The sequence below is a fragment of the Salmo salar genome, chromosome ssa08, assembly GCF_905237065.1.
Source record: "Salmo salar chromosome ssa08, Ssal_v3.1, whole genome shotgun sequence".
NCBI lineage: Eukaryota > Metazoa > Chordata > Actinopteri > Salmoniformes > Salmonidae > Salmo > Salmo salar.
This window is the reverse complement of record NC_059449.1, coordinates 7,779,815-7,803,682: the sequence shown is the minus strand read 5'-3', so window position 1 is coordinate 7,803,682 and position 23,868 is coordinate 7,779,815. Positions and strand designations below refer to the sequence as shown.

The window sequence follows — 23,868 nt, the reverse complement described above, 5'->3', positions numbered from 1 at the left end:
GATGCTCCATTCATGAAGAAGGGTTGGTCAGGCAGTCATCAGTGACAGTTAAGCCAAACGCTTGAGCAGTTTGCCTGCTCTCATTGTGTCTCCCTCTTGCATCTAAGCACAGTCATAATAGCACAATTTATTTCCTCTACAACTCAATAAAAAAAAAAGGAAATTTTATATATACTTTTTTAATTTTTATTTATTTTATTTCACCTTTATTTAACCAGGTAGACAAGTTGAGAACAAGTTCTCATTTACAATTGCGACCTGGCCAAGATAAAGCAAAGCAGTTCGACAACATACAACAACACAGAGTTACACATGGAGTAAAACAAACATACAGTCAATAATACAGTAGAAAAATAAGTCTATATACAATGTGAGCAAATGAGGTGAGATAAGGGAGGTAAAGGCAAAAAAGGCCATGGTGGCAAAGTAAATACAATATAGCAAGTAAAACACTGGAATGGTAGATTTGTAGTAGAAGAAAGTGCAAAGTAGAAATAAATAATGGGGTGCAAAGGAGCAAAATAAATAAATACAGTAGGGGAAGAGGTAGTTGTTTGGGCTAAATTATAGATGGGCTATGTACAGGTGCAGTGATCTGTGAGCTGCTCTGACAGCTGGTGCTTAAAGCTAGTGAGGGAGATAAGTGTTTCCAGTTCAGAGATTTTTGTAGTTCGTTCCAGTCATTGGCAGCAGAGAACTGGAAGGAGAGACGGCCAAAGGAGGAATTGGCTTTGGGGGTGACCAGAGATATACCTGCTGGAGCGCGTGCTACAGGTGGGTGCTGCTATGGTGACCAGTGAGCGGAGATAAGGGGGGACTTTACCTAGCAGGGTCTTGTAGATGACCTAGAGCCAGTGGGTTTGGCGATGATTATGAAGCGAAGGCCAGCCAACGAGAGCGTACAGGTCGCAGTGGTGGGTAGTATATGGGGCTTTGGTGACAAAACGGATGGCACTGTGATAGACTGCATCTAGTTTGTTGAGTAGGGTATTGGAGGCTATTTTGTAAATTACATCGCCGAAGTCGAGGATCGGTAGGATGGTCAGTTTTACGAGGGTATGTTTGGCAGCATGAGTGAAGGATGCTTTGTTGCGAAATAGGAAGCCAATTCTAGATTTAACTTTGGATTGGAGATGTTTGATGTGAGTCTGGAAGGAGAGTTTACAGTCTAACCAGACACCTAGGTATTTGTAGTTGTCCACATATTCTAAGTCAGAACCGTCCAGAGTAGTGATGCTGGACAGGCGGGCAGGTGCAGGCATCGATCGGTTGAAGAGCATGCATTTAGTTTTACTTGTATTTAGGAGCAGTTGGAGGCCACGGAAGGAGAGTTGTATGGCATTGAAGCTCGTCTGGAGGGTTGTTAACACAGTGTCCAAAGAAGGGCCAGAAGTATACAGAATGGTGTCGTCTGCGTAGAGGTGGATCAGAGACTCACCAGCAGCAAAAGCGACATCATTGATGTATACAGAGAAAAGAGTTGGCACAATAATTGAACCCTGTGGCACCCCCATAGAGACTGCCAGAGGTCCGGACAACAGGCCCTCAGATTTGACACACTGAACTCTATCAGAGAAGTAATTGGTGAACCAGGCAATGCAATCATTTGAGGCTATTGAGTCTGCCGATGAGGATGTGGTGATTGACAGAGTCGAAAGCTTTGGCCAGGTCAATGAATACGGCAGCACAGTATTGTTTCTTATCGATGGCGGTTACAATATCGTTTAGGACCTTGAGCGTGGCTGAGGTGCACCCATGACCAGCTCTGAAACCAGATTGCATAGCGGAGAAGGTGCGGTGGGATTCGAAATGGTCGGTAATCTGTTTGTTGACTTGGCTTTTGAAGACCTTAGAAAGGCAGGGTAGGATGGATATAGGTCTGTAGCAATTTGGGTCAAGAGTGTCCCCTCCTTTGAAGAGGGGGATGACAGCAGCTGCTTTCCAATCTATGGGAATCTCAGACGACACGAAAGAGAGGTTGAACAGGCTAGTAATAGGGGTTGCAATAATTTCGGCAGATAATTTTAGAAAGAAACTGTCCAGATTGTCTAGCCCGTCTGATTTGTAGGGGTCCAGATTTTGCAGCTCTTTCAGAACATCAGCTGAATGGATTTGGGAGAAGGAGAAATGGGGAAGGCTTGGGCGAGTAGCTGTGGGGGGTGCAGTGCTGTTGACTGCAGTAGGGGTAGCCAGGTGGAAAGCATGGCCAGCCGTAGAAAAATGCTTATTGAAATTCTCAATTATAGTGGGTTTATTGGTGGTGACAGAGTTTCCTATCCTCAGTGCAGTGGGCAGTTGGGAGGAGGTGTTCTTATTCTCCATGGACTTTACAATGTCCCAGAACTTTTTTGAATTTGTGTTGCAGGAAGCAAATTTCTGCTTGAAAAAGCTAGCCTTGGCTTTTCTAACTGCCTGTGTATATTGGTTTCTAACTTCCCTGAAAAGTTGCATATCACGGGGGCTGTTCGATGCTAATGCAGAACGGCACAGGATGTTTTTGTGTTGGTTAAGGGCAGTCAGGTCTGGGGAGAACCAAGGGCTATATCTGTTCCTGGTTCTACATTTCTTGAATGGGGCATGCTTATTTAAGATGGTGAGGAAGGCATTTAAAAAAAATAACCAGGCATCCTCTACTGACGGGATGAGGTCAATATCCTTCCAGGATACCAGGACCAGGTCGATTAGAAAGGCTTGCTCGCTGAAATGTTTCAGGGAGCGTTTGACAGTGATGAGTGGAGGTCGTTTGACCGCTGACCCATTACGGATGCAGGCTATGAGGCAGTGATCGCTGAGATCTTGGTTAAAAACAGCAGAGGTGTATTTAGAGGGCAATTTTGTTAGGATGATATCTATGAGGGTGCCAGTGTTTACGGCTTTGGGGTGGTACCTGGTGGGTTCATTAATAATTTGTGTGAGATTGAGGGCATCAAGCTTAGATTGTAGGATGGCTGGGGTGTTAAGCATGTCCCAGTTTAGGTTACCTAGTAGCACAAGCTCTGAAGATAGATGGGGGGGCAATCAGTTCACCTATGGTGTCCAGAGCACAGCTGAGGGCCGAGGGTGGTCTACAGCAGGCAGCAACGGTAAGAGACTTGTTTTTAGAGAGATGGATTTTTAAAAGTAGAAGTTCAAATTGTTTGGGTACAGACCTGGATAGTAGGACAGAACTCTGCAGGCTATCTCTGCAGTAGATTGCAACACCGCCCCCTTTGGCCGTTCTATCTTGTCTGAAAACGTTGTAGTTAAGGATGAAGATTTCAGAGTTTTTGGTGGACTTCCTAAGCCAGGATTCAGACACGGCTAGGACATCCGGGTTGGCAGAGTGTGCTAAAGCAGTGAATAAAACAAACTTAGGGAGGAGGCTTCTAATGTTAACATGCATGAAACCAAGGCTATTACGGTTACAGAAGTCATCAAAAGAGAGCACCTGGGGAGTAGGAGTGGAGCTAGGCACTGCAGGGCCTGGATTCACCTCAACATCACCAGAGGAACAGAGAAGGATGAGGATAAGGGTACGGCTAAAAGCTATAAGAATTGGTTGTCTGTGACGTCCGGAATAGAGAGAAAAAGGAGCAGGTTTCTGGGGGCGATAAAATAGCTTCAAGGTATAATGTACAGACAAAGGTATGGTAGGATGTGAATACAGTGGAGGTAAACCTAGGCATTTAGTGATGATGAGAGAGATATTGTCTCTAGAAACATCATTGAAACCAGAACATGTCATAGCATGTGTGGGTGGAGGAACTGAGAGGTTGGATAAGGTATAATGAGCAGGGCTAGAGGCTCTACAGTGAAATAAGCCAATTAACACTAACCAGAACAGCAATGGACAAGGCATATTGACATTAAGCAGAGGCATGCTTAGCCGAGTGATCAAAGGGTCCAGTGAGAATTAGATAGCTAGCCGAGCCATAGGTAGCAAGCTGGTAGAAGATGGAGGGAGGTCTGTTTTTAGCCACCTCGTGCGTTTCCGTCTGTAGATTAGTGGGGTTCCGTGTGGTAGGGGGGACCAGTCCAATTGTCAAAATAGTTATAGTGGCCCAAAAAAGTTGTCCGACTTAATTATTATGATTATTAAATATTAGGAGCGTTCATGCAGTATGGTGTTTTATTGTACGGTTTTGTCCATTGACTTGTTTATTAAGCCATACTGATTTCTGAACAGATGACAGGCTCAAATTGAAAATAGCGATTGGCCAACACAGATAGAAGGAATGGATATGCCTTCAGAGAAGGATGCCCAAACCCAATAGGAAGACCCATCTCTATAGCTCAGGTGATCATGTAAAGCCCACTACCTGTGAGGCAGGGACACAGTGCCCAGCAGCACCTCTACAAAACCCTGCTGAGGAACGAAGCACTCTGTCGACTGCAAACAGGCTTGTCTCTTGCTGCCTTTTCTACACTGGCAGAACATCTTCTACCACTCTACAAAGGCAGCTTTCAGTAAGACCTGACAGACCAACTTTCGATGACACTGATGAATCTGAAGCTTAACTTGCTGCAGCAGTACCTAGCAGAAAGGTTAGGCGTTTCCCAGAGTATTGTCTGTCGAGTGATTTGATTGACAGAAGAGAATCTGAGGGAGTACATTCCATGGTTGCCAAGGGAGACAATCCATGCTACAATGTGACAATGTTTTAACGACCACTACCCAGGAACAACCTGCATTGTTGACTGCTCAGAAACTGCTTTACAGAAGTGCAACAATCTGAATTCAAGGGGGGAGTCATTCAGCAATTACCACGCCCAGAACACTATCAAGTACCTGGTGGCCATTACACCTTGTGGTCTTGTGATGTTCATCTCCTCAGCATATGGAGGTAAATGTAGTGACAAAGATATAACATGGATTCTGGGTTCCTGGAGTACCTCTGTCCAGGTGATAAGGTCATGGCTGAACCGGGGCTTCACAATCCGTGATCTGCTACACGAGAGTAAAGTCAAATGAACAATTCCAGCCTTCACAAAAAGAGGCGCACAGCTGTCAGACGAGGAGACCACATGTACACGACGGATAGCTAACGTGAGGGTTCATGTGGAACGCGTAATTCAAAGGCTCAAACGGTTTAGAATCATCTCACAGACAGTGCCAATCAACCTCTCATCTAAAATGGACAAAATACTTTGAATCTGTGCTGCCCTGTGTAACCTGCGTGGTGATATCAATCACGAAGACGCTGAATGAACTGACTAGTCAAATGCCATTTACAAGGTCGATTTCCCAATATGAATTCAAGTTGTCAAAAGTTATGTTAAATAAATGTCAATTCATTCTATAACAACTCGACTTAATTATTTTTTTTACATACTCATTAATAAAAAAATAAAAAAATTAAAAAAACAATTTCCACAATACTGAGACTGTTGATGCATTAAGTCAGGCTTTTTAATAGAAAAACAATTTGTTAATAGTATCTGCAAACAGGAGAGACATCTGACTACATACGTCTACAGAGCTGCATATATTTGTCACTATATTTTGCCTTCCTGATGCTCCTCAACAATAAATTGCAGCATGTGTGTTGAGTAGAATGCCTTCAACCTCAGGACAGCCTCTGCACAGAACTGTGCATCATAGGGAACAGGGATGAAACTTGCTGGGACGGAGTCCAGATGAACACCTTACTTTCTCTCAGTCTTGTGCAAAACATACCAATTTGCATCTGCATGTAGTAGCCACGTGGCCCATGCGGTTGCAGTTGGGGTGTGCCCTCCACCACCTTCACATCACAGGCTTTCCCATTGAAGACATCATCCAGAGAATCACAGCCCTTCCCCATGACAGGACACTTGATCTCCAACAGCTCCTTGGAGTTCAGCTTGAGTCTTTGAATGAAGAGATCCAGTTTGAGTGTTTTTTGCAGCTCATTCCAGTCGCCAGCTGCAGCGAATTGAAAAGAGGAGTGACCCAGGGATGTGTGTGCTTTGGGACCTTTAACAAAATGTGACTGGCAGAACGGGTGTTGTATGTGGAAGATGAGGGCTGCAGTAGATATCTCAGATAGGGGGGAGTGAGGCCTCAGAGGGGGAAGTGAGGCCTAAGAGGGGGAAGTGAGGCTTAAGAGGGGGAAGTGAGGCCTAAGAGGGTTTTATAAATAAGCATCAACCAGTGGGTCTTGCAAGGTGTATACAGAGTAGTATAGAGTGCAGTGATGTGTCCTATAAGTAGTATTGGTGGCAAATCTGATGGCCGAATGGTAAAGAACATCTAGCCTCTCGAGCACCCTTTCCTGGCGATCTATAAATTACATCTCCGTAGTCTAGCATGGGTAGGATGGTCATCTGAATCAGGGTTAGTTTGGCAGCTGGGGTGAAAAAGGAGCGATTACGATAGAGGAAACCAAGTCTAGATTTAACTTTAGCCTGCAGCTTTGATATGTGCTGAGAGAAAGACAGTGTACCATCTAGCCATACTCCCAAGTACATGAATGAGGTGACTACCTCAAGCTCTAAATCCTCAGAGGTTGTAATCACACTGGTGGGGAGAGGGGCATTCTTCATACCAAACCACATGACCTTTGTTTTGGAGGTGTTCGGAATAAGGTGAAGGGCAGAGAAAACTTGTTGGACACTAAGAAAGCTTTGTTGTAGAGTGTTTAACACGAAATCCAGGGAGGGACCAGTTGAGTATAAGACTATATCATCTGCATATAAATGGATGAGAGCTTCCTATTGCTTGAGCTATGTTGTTGATGTAAATTGAGAAGAGCGTGGGACCTAGGATCGAGCCTTGGGATACTCTCTTGGTGACAGGCAGTGGCTGAGACAGCAGATGTTCTGACTTTATACACTACGCTCTTTGAGAGAGGTAGTTAGCAAACCAAGCCAAAGACCCTTCAGAGACAATAATACTCCTTAGCCGGCCCACAAGAATGGAATGGTCTACCGTATCAAAAGCTTTGGCCAAATCAATAAAAATAGCAGCACAACATTGCTTAGAATCAAGGTCAATGGTGACATTATTTAGGACCTTTAAGGTTGCAGTGACACATCCATAACCTGAGCGGAAACCAGATTGCGTACCCGAGAGAATACTTTAGACGTCAAGAAAGCCAGTCAGTTGATTATAGTCCGTATCAGGGAAGGGCTTACTGTGTTTGGTTAAAACCAGGGCTCAAATTCAGTATTTCTATTTATTAAGGATCCCCATTATCTGCTGCCAAGGTAGCAGCTACTCTTCCTGGGGTCCAGCAACATTAAGGCAGTTTTATATACAATTTAAAATATTACATGACATTACATTTCATAACACATTATAACACATTCCCTCAGGCCACTGCTCTACTATCACATATCTACAATACAAAATCTGTGTACTTGTGTGTAGAGTGTGTCTTATCGTGTGTGTGTGTCTCTTCACAGTCCCCGCTGTTCCATAAAGTGTATTTTAATCTGTTTTAAAAAAATCGGATTCTACTGCTTGCATCAGTTACCTGATGTGGAAGCACTGTGCGCCTCCCATAGTCTGTTCTGGACTTGGGGATTGTGAAGAGACCTCTGGTGGCATGTCTTGTGGGGTATGTATGGGTGTCTGAGCTGTGTGCTAGTAGTTTAAACAGACCTCTGGTGGCATGTCTTGTGGGGTATGTATGGGTCTCCGAGCTGTGTGCTAGTAGTTTAAACAGACACCTAGGTGCATTCAGCATGTCAACACTTCTTAAAAAAACAAGTAATGACGAAGTCAATCTCTCCTCCACTTTGAGCCATGAGAGATTTACATGCATATTGCTAATGTTAGCTCCCCGAGTACATTTAAGGGCTTCCCTGTTCTGAGCCAATTGCAATTTTCCGAGGTCTCTCTTTGTGGCACCTGACCACATGGCTGAATAGTAGTCCAGGTGAGACAAAACTACAGCCTGTAGAACCTGCCTTGTTGATAGTGTTAAAAAGGCATGGTAGCCCTTTATCCTTCTAGTCCTCTCGTTGTAGCTAGCTAGCATTTCCATTCTGTCCGACATTGTTCCCCGCTTCCGTCTTTTACAACAACTGTGGGACCATAGCTATGACTTTCTTTGACTCTGCAACTGGACCTAAGCTGAAACTGTTGCAGGCCTACCCTCAAGTCACAGGGCTCTTCTCACATGCTATAATTCCCTACATGGGAGCATTGCGAACTGTAGGTTCGGGATTTCTGACCTGGTTACATGTCAACAGTATGCTCTGTGTCGGTATTCATGTCATAAGAAGGAATTCCAGTCGACCACGCCCCCACAAATCGAGGAAAACTATCATTCTTTCCCATTGACCCCCATTGTAAAAGAGCGAACTTTGTTCATTTGTTTGTTATACAGAAATAACAAAACATGCAGAAAAGCTGCTGTGTTGTTCAATGTACATGTAACAAGGTCAAAAGTCCTGACCTACATTTCGTAATGCTCCCACATAGGAAAATAGAGCCTGCGAGAAGAGCCCTTTGGCTTCAGGCTATTCGGCATGGGAGGGAGAGTTGGAAATGTGGGGACCCGGTGTCCATGTAGGCTATACGTAACTATCTGTTACTAAAACATTTCATTACAGGTAAGACATTTAACTTGTTTAATATAGGCAGTTTGTAACTTCACTCACTACTTGAATAGTCCGTTTGTTTGTGTTGTTGGTCGGTCTTGGCTAGCTTAATGTTCCAGTCGATCGCAAGCCAGCACTCATTCGTGGCTGCTAGCACCGTCATGAAAAGGGGCATGAGGGAATATTACGTTTTTCCAAGTAGTGAGAACGCTCAGGAGCAGGCGATGCTGAAAAGTAATCTTTAGACATGTTGTACTTTTCTTAAATGTAGTTTGTAATTGACTAAAACAAGCAAACAACAAGAAAATTGCATTTGAAAAAGGGTCATGTTTTTTTAGAAATTGATTCAATTGATTTTGTTTTTCACCCATCTACACACAATACCCCATAATGACAAAGTGAAAACATGTTTTTAGAAATGTTTGCAAATGTATTGAAAATGAAAAACAGAAATACTGTATCTTATTTACATAAGTATTCACACCCCTTGGCTATGACATTCCAAATTGGATAATGCAGAGACAGAGAGTCAGTAAACTATTTATTTCTTTTTAATTGTCTGCATAATTTCCAATCCCTCATATTTTTATATATATATATATATTCATTCACACCTACTCATTCCAAGATTTTTCTTTATTTTTACTATTTTCTACATTGTAGAATAATAGTGAAGACATCAAAACTCTGAAATAAACATATGGAATCATGTAGTAACCAAAAAAGTGTTACACAAATCAAAATATATTTTATATTTGAGATTCTTCAAAGTAGCCACCCTTTGGCTTGATGACAGCTTTGCTTTGCATAAATTTTTTTTTAAATAAATAAAAATAAAATATATATATATATAACACTATAAAGCTAGCTAGCTAGTAAGGGGCAACACATTGCTTTGCAAGCATCATTTAATATTGACTAGCTTTGGCAATTAAATTATATCTAGCCCATATGACATATAAACTCAGAACTTTAATATCCAAAACAATTCTTACCTTTGTCAGTCACAGTGCACATTGTGGTAAAAAGCTAAAATAGGAGCTAGCTAGCTAACTAACTGTGTTAGCTAGCTCAACGAAAATGCTTGCTTGCAGGCTGTTGATGAAATTATCTTCTTACTCTGTCACTCGCCTGTTGAAAAACATTTTAAATCAATGTTATGAATATAACATCAAATGAAATGCCATTATCCATGAGAAAGATTATTGGCGGTGAAAGCTGCTCTTCTCCTTCATCTGAAGAAAATTCTAAATTGCAACAGCTCTGTCAGATGAAGGCTTGACAGTGTGTCTCTTCGAAATAAACATAACTAATCTTACTATCAAAAGTGACAGGTAGGTTATACATTAATAGCTTCATAATTTATTTTCAACACCTCAACGATCTAACTTTTGCATGCAAACCCCACTATGGGAACATAATGCTCAGGTCTTGAGGTCAATTGACAACATTATCATCAGGATGAATTATTATATTTGTATGATATGGCGTGACACCAAAGAATGGCACTTGTATGATTATTTATTTACTTAGCTTGGAGTTTAAAGTTCAATATCTACATATTTATTATAGTAAGTATGATATGTAAGATATAATGTAAGATTTCTATCTTATTGTGGTAAGTATGATATGAAAAGGACACACAATGACCCAATCATTCAACTTTACTGTTTTACACACAGTAATGTATTCAATGCCATGGCACAAGCTCACATCCACTCTGGTGATTATGTTGTTGGCAGTGCTGATGTATTGCGTTACACCGCATCATAAACAGTGCTGGCTCCCGAATTGCTAGCTGTTTATGCCAATGAGAATTAGCTTAACTCACTGTCCCCCTGTCTTTTTGGTAGCGGGCCGCGTCGGTGGCACTGTATTATCCTCAAAGCGGGCAAAGAAGGTGTTTAGTTTGTCTGGAAGCAAGACGTCGGTGTCCGTGACGTGTCTGGTTTTCTTTTTGTAGTCCGTGATTGTGTGTAGACACTGCCACATACGTCTCGTGTCTGAGCCGTTGAATTACGACTCCACTTTGTCCCTATACTGACATTTCGCTTGTTTGATTGCCCTGCGGAGGGAATAACTACACTGTTTATATTCGGCCATATTCCCAGTCACCTTTCCATTGTTAAAAGCGGTGGTTCGCGCTTTCAGTTTTGCGCGAATGCCGCCATCTATCCACGGTTTCTGGTTAGGGTAGGTTTTAATAGTCACAGTGGGTACAACATGTCCTATGCACTTCCTTATAAACTCACTCACCAAATCAGCATATAAATCAATATTATTCTCTGAGGCTACCCGGAACATGTTCCAGTCCGCGTGATCAAAACAATCTTGAAGCGTGGATTCCGATTGGTCAGACCAGAGTTGAATAGACCTTGTCACGGGTACATCCTGTTTGAGTTTCTGCCTATAGGAAGGGAGGAGCAAAATGGAGTCGTGGTCAGATTTGCCGAAGGAAGGCGGGGGAGGTTCTTGTATGCATCCCGGAAGTTAGAGTAGCAGTGATCCAGTGTTTTGCCAGCGCGAGTACTACAATCAATATGCTGACAGAATTTAGGTAGCCTTGTTCTCAAATTTTCTTTGTTAAAATCCCCAGCTACAATAAATGCAGCATCAGGATATATGGTTTCCAGTTTGCATAGAGTCCAGTCAAGTTCCTTGAGGGCCGTCGTGGTATCGGCTTGAGGGGGGATATACACGGCTGTAACAATAACAGACGGGAATTCTCTTGGGAGATAATAGTCTGAATTTGATTGTGAGGAACTCTAGGTCAGGTGAACAAAAGGACTTGAGTTCCTGTATGTTGTTACAATTACACCTGAGTCGTTAATCATGAAACATATAATCATGAAACATACACCCCCGCCCTTCTTCTTCCCGGAGAGATGTTTATTTCCGTCGGCGCGACGCACAAAGAATCCCGGTGGCTGTACCGACTCTGACAGCATATCCCGAGAGAGCCATGTTTCCGTGAAACAGAGCATGTTACAATCCCTGATGTCTCTCTGGAAAGTAACCCTAATTTCATCTACCTTGTTATCTAGAGACTGGACATTAACAAGTAATATACTCGGAAGCGGTGGGTGGTGTGCGTGCCTCCAAAGTCTGACCAGAAGGCCACTCTGTCTTCCTCTTCTGCGGCGACGTTGTTTTGGGTCAGCCTCTGGAATCAGTTCAAATGCCTTGGGTGGTTCGGACAAAGGATCCGCTTCTGGAAAGTCATATTCCTGGTCGTAGTGCTGGTAAGTTGACGTCGCTCTGATATCCAATAGTTCTTCCCGGCTGTATGTAATAACACTTAATATTTTCTGCGCTAACAATGTAAGAATATTCATACAAAAAACAAAATACCCCCCTGAGCCAATACTTTGTAGAATCACCGTTGGCAGTGATTACAGCTGTGAGTCTTTCTGGTTAAGTCTCGAAGAGCTTTCCACACCTGGATTGTGCAACACTTGCCCATAATTATTTTCAAAATTCTTCAAGCTCTGGAAATTGGTTGTTGATCATTGCTAGACAACCATTTTCAGGTCTTGCCATAGATTTTTTAAATCAAAACTGTAACTCGGCCATTCATTGTCTTCTTGGTAAGAAACTCCAGTGTAGATTTGGCCTTGTGTTTTAGGTTATTGTCCTGCTGAAAGGTCAAGTCATATCCAAGTGTCTGGTGGAAAGCAGACTGAACTAGGTATTCCTCTAGGATTTTGCCTGTGCTTAGCTCCATTCCGTTTCTGTTTCATCCTGAAAAACTCCCCAGTCCTTAACGATTACAAGCATACCCATAACATAATGCAACCACCTTGCTTGAAAATATGGAGAGTAGTACTCAGTAATGTGTTGTATTTGCTCCAAACATAACACTTTGTATTAAGGACATTGCTTTGCCACAATTTTTGCAGTATTACTTTAGTGCCTTGTTGCAAACAGGGTGCATGTTTCAGGATATTTTTATTGTGTACAAGCCTCCTCCTTTTCACTCTGTTAATTAGGCTAGTATTGTGGAGTAACTACAATGTTGTTGATCCATCCTCAGTTTTCTCCTATGACAGCCATGAAACTCTAACTGTTTTAAAGTCACCATTGGCCACATGGTGAAATCCCTGAGCGGTTTCCTTCCCGTATCTTTGTAGTGACTGGGTGTATTGTATACACCTAATTAATAACTTCACCATGCTGAAAGGGATATTCAATGTCTGCGTTTTATATTTTACCCAGCTACCAATAGGGGCCCTTCTTTCAGAGGCATTGGAAAACCTCCCTGGTCTTTGTGGTTTCATCTGTGTTTGAAATTCACTGCTCTACTGTGGGACATGACAGATAACTATATGTGTTCGGAACAAAGATTAGGTAGTAATTCAAAAATCATGTTCAACACTATTATTGCACACAGCGAGTCCATGCAACTTATGTGACTTTAAGCAAATTTTTACTCCTGAACTTATTTTGGCTTGCCATAACAAAGGGGTTGAAAACTAACTTAAGACATTTCAGCTTTTCATTTAGAAAAACCATAATTCCACTTTGACATCATGGGGTATTATGTGTAAGCCAGTGACAATACATCTCTATTTAATCAATTTTAAATTCAGGCTGTAACACAACAAAATGTGGAAATATTCAAGGGGTGTGAATACTTTCTGAAGGCACTGTAAATATGTTGTGGGTAAAAATAATTCAGCTATGATAAGTCAAGTCAGACAAACCTGACTAAACTATTTTGATGTGCATTGTAGGTGTTTGTTAGTGTAGGTATATTTAGTAAGTCTATAATGGTTATAAAGCGCTGTTGGATGTAAGTCTTAGAATGAAAAATCCCATTTTGTGTTTATTAAACAAAGTTAGTTTAAATACACCATATGAAAACCACACAAACATGTTTGAACTAAAAATCTGCATGTACTTGATAAATTGCCTTCATTTTCTTATTAAAAAATGTCAAAACCATAGTTGAATGGAAGTAATGAAACAGGCATTCGTGAACATGGTTTAGCTTACAGTACAAACAATATTTAACAGACTTTAGGCTTAGAGTGCCTTTGGAAAGTATTCAGACCCCTTGACTTTTTCCACATTTTGTTATGTTACAGCCTTATTCTAAAATTGATGAAATTGTTTTTTCCTTCATCAATCTACACACAATACCCCATAATGACGAAGCAAAAACCGGTTTAGAACTGTTTGCTAATTTATTACAAAAACAAAACTGAAATATCACATTTACATACGTATTCAGACCCTTTACTCAGTACTTTGTTGAAGCACCTTTGGCAGCAATTACAGCCTTGAGTCTTCCTGGGTATGACACTACAAGCATGGCACACCTGTATTTGGGGAGTTTCTCCCATTCTTCTCTGCAGATCCCCTCAAGCTTTGTCAGTTTGGATGGGGAGCGTTGATGCACAGCTATTTTCAGGTCTTTCCAGAGATGTTTGATCGGGTTCAAGTCTGGGCTCTGGCTGGGCAACTCAAGGACATTTCGAGACTTGTCCCGAAGCCACTCCTGCATTGTCTTGGATGTGTGCATAGGGTCGTTGACCTGTTGGAAGGTGCACCTTCGCCCCAGTTTGAGGTCCCGAGCGCTCTGGAGCAGGTTTTCATCAAGGATCTGTTTGTACTATGCTCCGTTAACTTTTCCCTCGATACTGACTAGTCTCCCAGTCCCTGCCTCTGCAGCCAACAAGTGCTCAGCATATGTGGGAACTCCTTCAAGACTGTTGGAAAAGCATTCCAGGAGAAGCTGGTTGAGAGAATGTCAAGATTGTGCAAAGCTGTCATCAGGGCAAAGGGTCTCTACTTTGAAGAATCTTTGTTTAACACTCTTTTGGTTATTACATGATTCCATGTGTTATTTCATAGTTTTGATGTCTTCACTGTTATTCTACAATTTAGAAAATAGTAAAAATAAAGAAAAACCCTTGAATTAGTAGGTGTCCAAACTTGACTGGTACTGTATGTAAATAAGGTATGTTTTTTATTTGTAATACATTTGCAAAAATGTCTAAAAACCTATTTTCACATTATGGGTTATTGTGTGTAGATTGCTGAGGATGTTTTTATTTAATCCATTTTATAATAAGGCCGTAATGTAACAAAATGTGGAAAACGTCAAGGGGTCTGAATATTTCCCGTAGGCACTTATATATCACACACTGTCTGGATGCAATATTCTACTCAGGAATATTCAACACCGAAATCTGTAACTCTCGTTATACCAAATGCATCTCTAGTTCTTTTCTGCTGACAACAATACATTCATCTTTGTCTTTAATGCAAGGTTTGATCTAAACTTGGAGCAGAATGGTTACTTTCTATGTTATAGAGTGGAATGTTTTTTCTGCTGGTGCATTCTGAGGTAGCTCCGCCCTGAGAAACTTTTCCCGCAGTGCGTAGAGGCAAACGACCTCGCTCCCGTGTGGACCTTCAGGTGAATCTTCAAATGGTGCTGGTGGGAGAACCTCTTCTCACACTGGGGGCAACTGTAGGGTTTCTCCCCTGTGTGGACCCTCTGGTGCCTTTTCAGGCTGGAGGAGTGGGAGAAACTAGCCTGGCACAAGTGGCAGCCGAATGGTTTCTCCCCCGTGTGGACCCTCTGATGCCTTTTCCCCCGTGTGGACCCTCTGATGCCTTTTCAGGTCACCAGTCTGGGCAAAGCGCATCTGACACTGGGTACAGCTGAAGGGTTTTTCCCCTGTGTGGACCCTCTGGTGGATCTCCACCTTCTGGAGGCAGCTGAAGCCTTTGTTACAGAACATGCAGAGGAACTGTTTCTCTTTGCTATTGCCTGATGTGGCTTCCCCTCCCTCAGCCTGGGCTCTAGCCATGTCGTTTGAGTTGAATATCTGATCAAATAGAACACGGCCATGTGAATCGGAAGGCCCCATTGACGTGTACACTGGGTCACCATCCCTGAATGCGTGCAAAGTGGAGTGGGTTGTGACATTTGGATTTGTCTCTAAGCTTTCCCTGTAATCTAAGAAGACTCTGTCCTGTGAGTGTCCGTCTCCAAGGTGACGATCTCCATTCCGTGTGGGAGGAACGTCGCCCTCCACTTTCACAGTCACTTCATCTACGACCAGACCCTCCCCTTTCTTATCTAGGCACCCTTCAGAGTATACACTACTACTGTACCGGTTCCAGTCCCCTCTAGACAGATCAGTCTGTGTCTCTAAACGCAAGGGCATGTTGCCAGGGTCCATCTCTTTAATGTAAGAACAAGACGGATCATCACTGCCTGTGTCTAACGCGTCACGATCCCCATCTCCACAGGAATGATCCGTCCTCTGGCTCTGACGAAATAATGGTAAGTACTCTGAGCCAGGAACAGTAGGACAGCCCAGCGGCCCCAGCCCCAGTCTCTCTGGGTGTGTAAAAGCCTTTTGGTTACAGTTAAAGTCTCTTTGTCTGTCTCTGACTTGAGGTCGGCGTTCGGCATTCCACTGACCGCCGTGATACTGCGTCTGGTCCTGGGCTGGGGCATGGCGGTGGTAGATTGGTCCCCCGTGTCTACAGTCTGGATTTCTCTGCTGTGTTGTGGGTCGTCTACTTCAGTCCTCCCCTTCTTGACCAGAGACGATCCTCCAGGACCTGCAGCCTCTCCATCTGCAGACTGACACAAGAAGGGAGGGGGTTATTACCGGTACATGAGTTAAATTCTATAACAATGTCGTAGGTGTTGAGATAATAGGCATAATACCAACTCAGAGATGGCGCAAGTGGGGCACCTATCTAGGATAGATAAACAGGTGCATTATGAGTGTCTGATTAGGATGTCGTGACCTGTAACGTGTAACACCCGAGTAAAGGATTATGATCGGAACTTATTTAAACTCTCTGACGTGAGTTATTCACATATACAGTTGAAGTCGGAAGTTTACATAAACCTTAGCCAAATACATTTAAACTCCGTTTTTCACAAATTCTGACATTTAATCCTAGTAAAAAATTACCTGTCTTAGGTCAGTTAGGATCACCACTTTATTTTAAGAATGTGAAATGTCAGAATAATAGTAGAGAATTTAAGATTTTATTTCTTTCATCACATTCCCAGTGGGTCAGAAGTTTACATACACTCAATTAGTATTTGGTAGCATTGGCTTTAAATTGTTTAACTTGGGTCAAACGTTTCAGGTAGCCTTCCACAAGCTTCCCACAATAAGTTGGGTGAATTTTGGCACATTCCTCCAGACAGAGCTGGTGTAACTGAGTCAGGTTTGTAGGCCTCCTTGCTCACACACACTTTTTCTATAGGATTGAGGTAAGGGCTTTGTGATGGCCACCCAGTACCTTGACTTTGTTGTCCTTAAGCCATTTTGCCACAACTTTGGAAGTATGCTTGGGGGTCATTGTCCATTTGGAAGACCCATTTGCGACCAAGCTTTAACTTCCTGACTGATGTCTTGAGATGTTGCTTCAATATATCCACATAATTTTCCCTCCTCATGATGCCATCTATTTTGTGAAGTGCACCAGTCCCTCCTGCAGCAAAGCACCCCCACAACATGATGCTGCCACCCCCGTGCTTCATGTTTGGGATGGGGTTCTTCGGCTTGCAAGCCTCCCCCTTTTTCCTCCAAACATAACGATGGTCATTATGGCCAAACAGTTCTATTTTTGTTTCATCAGACCAGAGGACATATCTCCAAAAAGTACGATCTTTGTCCCCATGTACAGTTGCAAACCGTAGTCTGGCTTTTTTATGCTGGTTTTGGAGCAGTGGCTTCTTCCTTGCTGAGCGGCTTTTCAGGTTATGTCGATATAGGACTCGTTTTACTGTGGATATAGATACTTTTGTACCTGTTTCCTCCAGCATCTTCACAAGGTCCTTTGCTGTTGTTCTGGGATTGATTTGCACTTTTCGCACCAAAGTACGTTCATCTCTAGGGGACAGAATGCGTCTCCTTTCTGAGCGGTATGATGGCTGCGTGGTCCCATGGTGTTTATACTTGCGTACTATTGTTTGTACAGATGAACCTGGTACCTTCATGCGTTTGGAAATTGCTCCCAAGGATGAACCAGACTTGTGTAGGTCTACATTGGAAGACTGTGAATATCCTCTGGATGGTGTGGGCAGGACACATAATGAGGAGATGGGGAAGACCCCACCAGGGCAGTTATCTCTGCCGACCGTGCCTCCACAATTTCAGGAGGACATGGAAGAGGAAGGAGAGGCCCTGAGGCTCCCAGAGGTGCCCAATATGCTACCACTGTGCCAAACTAGGGCAAGAAAGGAAAAAAAGTGTTGATAATGTAAATAGGTATATTCCCTGTGGTATTAAAATGGTATGAAGTGCTCAAGCTAATTCTATACGAAAAGGAAGGTGTTGAGATAATGGGCATAATACCAACTCGGAGAAGGCGCTGGCGGGGCACCTAGCAAGGATAGATCAATCAATCAAATTTTATTGGTCACACACACATGGTTGTGCTTCTAGTTCCGACAGTTCAGCAATATCTAACAATTCCACAACAAATACCCAATACACACAAATGTAAGTAAGGAACGGAATTAGAATATATGGATGAGCAATGTTAGAGCGGCCTAGGCTAAGATAGATAGTATAGAATACAGTATATACATATGAGATGAGTAACGCAAGATAGGATGTCGTGACCTGTAACATGTAATACCTGAGTAAAGGATTATTCTTGCATCTTATCTAACTCTCCAATGTGAGTTATTCACACACACATATTAACAGTAGGGAAGTCTCACAAGCTCCCCTATGTACATGTATGCAAGTGAATAGCTGAGGGGAGCCTTTCTGAAATATACAGGCCACATTTGAGTTATAAAGTAACTGTAATTTTTGGTGTAACACTATTACACTAACCTCTATCACGATAACATGCTGGGTTGAGGTTCCACTCCCCTCATCAACAGTGATTGGTTGGTCATCTCTCCATGTATTGTGTCCCGCTGGCTTCACAAAGCTCCTGTGGCCTCCAGTGAGATGTCCTTCACCTGAGAGAGTGATTGGGGAAAAGAGGTGGTTAGGTTAACTACTGTTAATGTTCAACGGTATATTGATGCTGTCTAGAATTGGCAAGGTAACACTTCTCATAACTACTTGATATACTCTTAATTGATTGATGTAGGCCGATTATGTTCCATCCATCACCTTGTTTTCAATTAGTAAATAATAAGAAATACAGTAAATCAAGGATCTGGTTACAATATGATATTGTGTCTTTGCGCAAGTTAGCCAAGTAATCAGGGGATTTGCATTCTATCAAAAAACTGACCAAGACCCAATTATGGGTTACACATCTGAACACATGTGCAGAGGGGAACGGGGCGACAGGCACTGAGCTATATATGAACGGCGACCTGCTCCGCAGCCTCCCGCAAAATGTACCTCTTGCCATTCCTCTGTTTCGGTCGAGGGTCTTGACACTTCTGGGACGAATGGTGAGGACGCGCTCTCGCATTGTCCTCTCTGCGCGCTCCCGTGCCACCTTCAGTTCTAGTAGTTTCCTTCGTAATGCCCTGTTTTCTTTCTGGCTTTGAGTTATTTCCAAACGAAACACTGCATAGTCGTCGTCAACGAGTTTACATATCTCTGCCACGGCTGCATTCGCTAGAACCTCCATGATGGAGGCTATTTGAGTGTGAAAAACCATACAGTTAGCCATTGTTAGCTAACGTTAGCAGCTAGTGTTACCTAGATAACATCTACCAACCAAGTCCTGTCTATAACGCTAATTAAAGAATACATGGGATATGTGATGCTGCGCAGTTAAATGAGCCATATGTTGAGTTCCATGGTATTTATAAATGTCGAAATATCAATGAAAAAACGCTAATGTGTAAATTGTTCTTGGTCATTGTTTACTTCCGTACACACTGAAGAGAAAGGATGTTATTAGTTGGTGTCTTCTTCGTGTAGCTTTCCAGCAGACTAGACGCTGTGTTGCTTATTGCTGCCTTTCGCAGCTCGGATGGCGGATTGCACCTTTTTGGTAAAAAAAAAAAAAGTAATGGGAAAATCATCAAGGTCACTGTTGCTTCTACATTGATACAGTTTTATCATAAAGTTACTGGTCCCCTCCCCATGTCAAACACTTGGATTCATTATTTAGGGGTTAAGGTAACATCACCTTAACTCTCATTTTCATTCAACATGATATTCTGTTATCTAATTTAAATAAGTACTGCCTTGTAACCAACACCATAAAAGCCGTGTTTGCAGAGGAGCGTGGTTTATATTGCTAGATAGCTACTCCACTGGTGCCAAAATTTGACAGTGAGGTGTCAGCAAATATAATTAAAAGTTTACCCTATTAATATATGGCAAAGATATTTCTATGTTTCCCTTTTTTGCTGTGCCTGGGGTTCGCTAGTTACGGGCTAGCTAGGTCTTCAGCCTGCATGGAGTAAAAGGGTCGTTCAAAACTCAAACGCAGTTGTCAGGTCAACACACCCGTCAGTGCTGCTGTGAACTGCATCACGAGAGACATGCCAAACGGGAGATGTATAACAAAAAAATTGAGATGATATTACTGCAACACTTCTCCCTGCATCCAAGTTGCTTGATATAGGTGTTTCAAAGAGCTGTCAGTCAAGGCAAGCTCATTAATATAAGCTGCCCACACACCCAACCGGTCTTTTCTAACTTCCTGGTAGTTTAGTTTTAAAATATGTTTCAGAATGACTGTTCAGGACCTCTAAATTGCACCACCATCTAACCCTGCACCTATACACTCTCCCCAAAACCCCACCACCCCATCCCACTACTTTGGCCCTAAGAGATCCTACATCCGGCCGTCAGCCTTGAAGGATGGAACCCCTTCTCTGAAAACTCCCTGTACATTTTCTGCACAAAAATCTCTCACACCCAAATATTTCTCTGCAACTACCACATCTATCTTCTGTGATTTCTACTCCATCAGTGCAGTGCGGTTGATCAACATGGCTATCAAAGCAGGAAATGCAACCTGACAAAATCTCATACTCTCTGGATCTCTCCCTTTAGGCATCCGAGCAGGTTGAGCCCTGAGCAGCGAAGAATCCACTTCCTCTGGGTGGAGGATGCACAAAAAAAATCTAAACAATTCCAGTTCTCGAAACTTACACTGATATAACCCTTCCCAGTTTGTCCTTTTAACCAGCTTGACACGACGTATGGGTCGAACCAAAATCAGTCCCGTGTGGCTGTTGGTAGAGCATGGTGTTTGCAACGCCAGGGTTGTGGGTTCGATTCCTACGGGGGACCAGTACGGAGAAAAAAAAATGTATGAAATGTATGCATTCACTACTGTAAGTCGCTCTGGATAAGAGCGTCTGCTAAATGACTAAAATGTAAATAAATAGGTGACCAAATCTGTTAACATGATAATTCATGTTCTTTTGATTTGTTGACTTTTTATTTTCTTGTTTATCATTTAGAATTAATGTAACGATGTGCGCTGAGAGTCGGGAAGTTCAGGGAGTGAGTGTTTTAATAAATAAATGCAACATAACACGAACAACGCAGACTAAACACTGGAACAGAAACAATGACACCTGGGGAAGGAACCAGAGGGATATATAGGGAAGGTAATCAGGGAGGTGATGGAGTCCAGGTGAGTCTGATGATGCGTAGGTGCGCGTAATGACGGTGACTGGTGTGCGACATAACGAGCAGCCTGGTGACCTCGAGGCCGGAGAGGGAGCACACGTGACAATTAGTGGTCTTCGTTTCATCAGCTTCCTTACAAGTTAGAACCTATAGGTTTCCGTCCTTTCCACAGATGGGATCTAGCCAGCCATTGTTTTTATGTCATTTAGGGTAATTTTTCTAAACAAGTCTTCTCCTGAGCTTGAAAGATACTGCTCATGAAAAGGTTTGAAGTATAATGTAATAGGCAGTGGATGCTTCGCTGCTCAGTGTAATAGGAAGTGGATGCTTCGCTGCTCAGGGCTCAACCTGTGTCATGCTTTGCTCTCTGGAACAGGGAGCCGCTCAAAGGGGTGATCAGTGGGTTAGTGTTGCGTGAAGAGGTGGATCAAATGAAAAATAATATTTGTGGAGTTTGTGACGCTCGCCATTTGGTGAGACGTACAGTAGACCTGGTGGCAATGGTGAGACTGAGAATACCGTCTGTCTTGTTGAGCTTTGACAGAGTTTATACCTGATAAGGTCAGGTTATTTGTACATAAAGGAATAGGTACCACCTGACTATGTCAAATAATGTTTTTGGGGGGGAAGGGGGTGTTACACGAAAGAGGGACAGTATTTTTGTTATGAATAGAACAGACAAATTCAGAGGGGGAATATAGTTACTTCAATGACAATATTTTGGGTGTGCCAGCACACCAAAAAATAAGTCTGTTTCATGTGAGAAAGACCGCATACCCAGATGCTCAACTGAGGGACTTAGTAATCCAAAAAAACCTCTTACCCCAAGACACTTCACATGATAACTATAATATGTCAGCTAAATAATGGTTATTAGATATCCCCTGCGTATATCTTAAGCCACACTGCGACAATTTCTCCCCGTTGTGAACACTCCTATGTCTGATAAGGTTACTCTGGAAGGGGAAGCTCTTGTAAAATAGTTTGCACTTAAAGGGCCTCTCCTTGGTCTGAACGGTCTGGTGCTTCTTCACATAAGTCGCCTCAGTGAAGCGCTTCCCACACGTGGGGCAGGCGTACAGCTTGTCAGCGTCTGTCCTAATGCCTGGCTTCCCACATTGTGACCCAATGACACCAGAGGAGGTAGAAGCAGGAGCCACCACCTTCAGGTGGTTAGTCTTTGAGCTCCCTCCTTGACCTCTAGTCATTGTTTGGGTGGACTACACCATATCTTTGCGTGACTCCAAGTTTACCTTGATACGATGGTTATTATATCACGATCTGCGCATAATGGATCATCCTGAGTCATTGCAGATAGCCTTGGAGATGGCTTTGGAGAGGGAGCTGGTGTGGGCTGGGGCTTCAGCTGGGGCTTTGGTGTGGGTGCAGGGAGACAGACCCTCTGTGCGGGCTGTGGGGCAGAGCAGCCCAGAGCCAGAAAAGCCTGCATGGGTGGCTGAAATGACAGAACTCATTCGTGCTGTGTCGCTACAGGCAACACAAAACACACGCCCTGGTCCCAGGGTCTGCTGGGGTTGTAGCCAGCCAGGCCATCTGCGCCGGGATTGCCCCATGTCCCCCAGAGCTCAGGGAAACGTCTCGGGGTCCGCATAGACCGGTAGGCTTTCTGTCCCAACCACCATCATCTTCAGGAGGAGCCCACCGGCACAGACGGGGAAGCAAGGCTTCACTTCCCCCAGAAGCAGACGAGGGCAAGCGGATGGAGCCTGTTGTTGTGGTGGGCTTTTGTCATGTCACTGTAGAGGGGGTGCCTTGCTCTGCCCTGGTGGACACTGGGTCCACAGTAACTCTGGTGAGGCAGGATATTGTGCCAGGTTGGACTCAGTGTGAGCCCACAACTGTGCAGCTCCGCACAGTCACAGGTGAGCTGGCACCATGAAAGGGAAGGGAATAATGGCTCTGACAGTAGGGGGCAGGTCTGTGTGTCATCCTGTGTGGGTGGCAGCAGTTAGACCTAAATGGGGGCACACTGAGCTTCCAGGGAGGGCCGGCAATCACCATGGCCCCCCATAATGTCACATTCACTCAACCCAACAAACCCTTTACTCCAACAGTTAAAGCAGCAGAGACTCATGGCTGCCCCCCCTCCCCCACATCTGTGTGTGACTTTTCCCCAGCCCAAGTCACCTATGGCTGTGTGTTACATTCCCCCAGCTACCTCCATGACACATCTCTCTGTGAGCCTGGGCCGCGCCCCCCCAGTCCAGCTACCCCAGATGGGAGAGGACACTGTCTGCAGTGAGGGAGATATGGGGGAGGAACTATGTTGGTCTTGACCCAGAGCAGCAGGAACGGTTGTAGCAGTTGCTGTCTGAATTCAGAGACAGCTTTGTGCTGAGTGAGGAAGAGGTGGGTCAGACTCATCTGGTGCAGCATGAGATCGACACAGGTGATGCTCGACCCATCAAGATGCGTCCCCGCTGTATCCCGCTGGCACGCCAGGAGGCGGCAGACAAGGCTGTGTTGGAGATGCAGCGGGCAGACTTCATCGAGCCCTCAGGCAGCCCCTGGGCGGCGCCAGTCGTCATGGTTCCTAAGAAAGGGAGCAAGCTGAGGTTCTGTGCGGACTACAGGTGGCTGAATAAGGTAACCAGGAAGGACTCATACCCCATATCGATGAGTCGCTGGACCTGGTTAGGGGGTCCTCCTGGTTCTCCTCACTAGACCTCCGCAGTAGCTACTGGCATGTGCCCCTCTCCCCAGAGGCCAGACCCAAAACTGCGTTCTCCACTAACAGAGGACACTGGCAGTTCAAGGTCCTGTGCTTCTGCCTGTGCAACGC

General features: G+C 43.8%; 1 protein-coding gene and 1 pseudogene across 1 annotated transcript in view; both read right to left on the bottom strand.

The window, feature by feature from the left end:
- The window catches only part of LOC106610040 (oocyte zinc finger protein XlCOF7.1-like), a 268,532-nt gene that overhangs the window by 184,244 nt on the left and 60,420 nt on the right, over window positions 1-23,868 (bottom strand). The window lies entirely within an intron of this gene.
- Window positions 13,895-19,385, bottom strand: LOC106609870 (zinc finger protein 239-like; annotated as a pseudogene).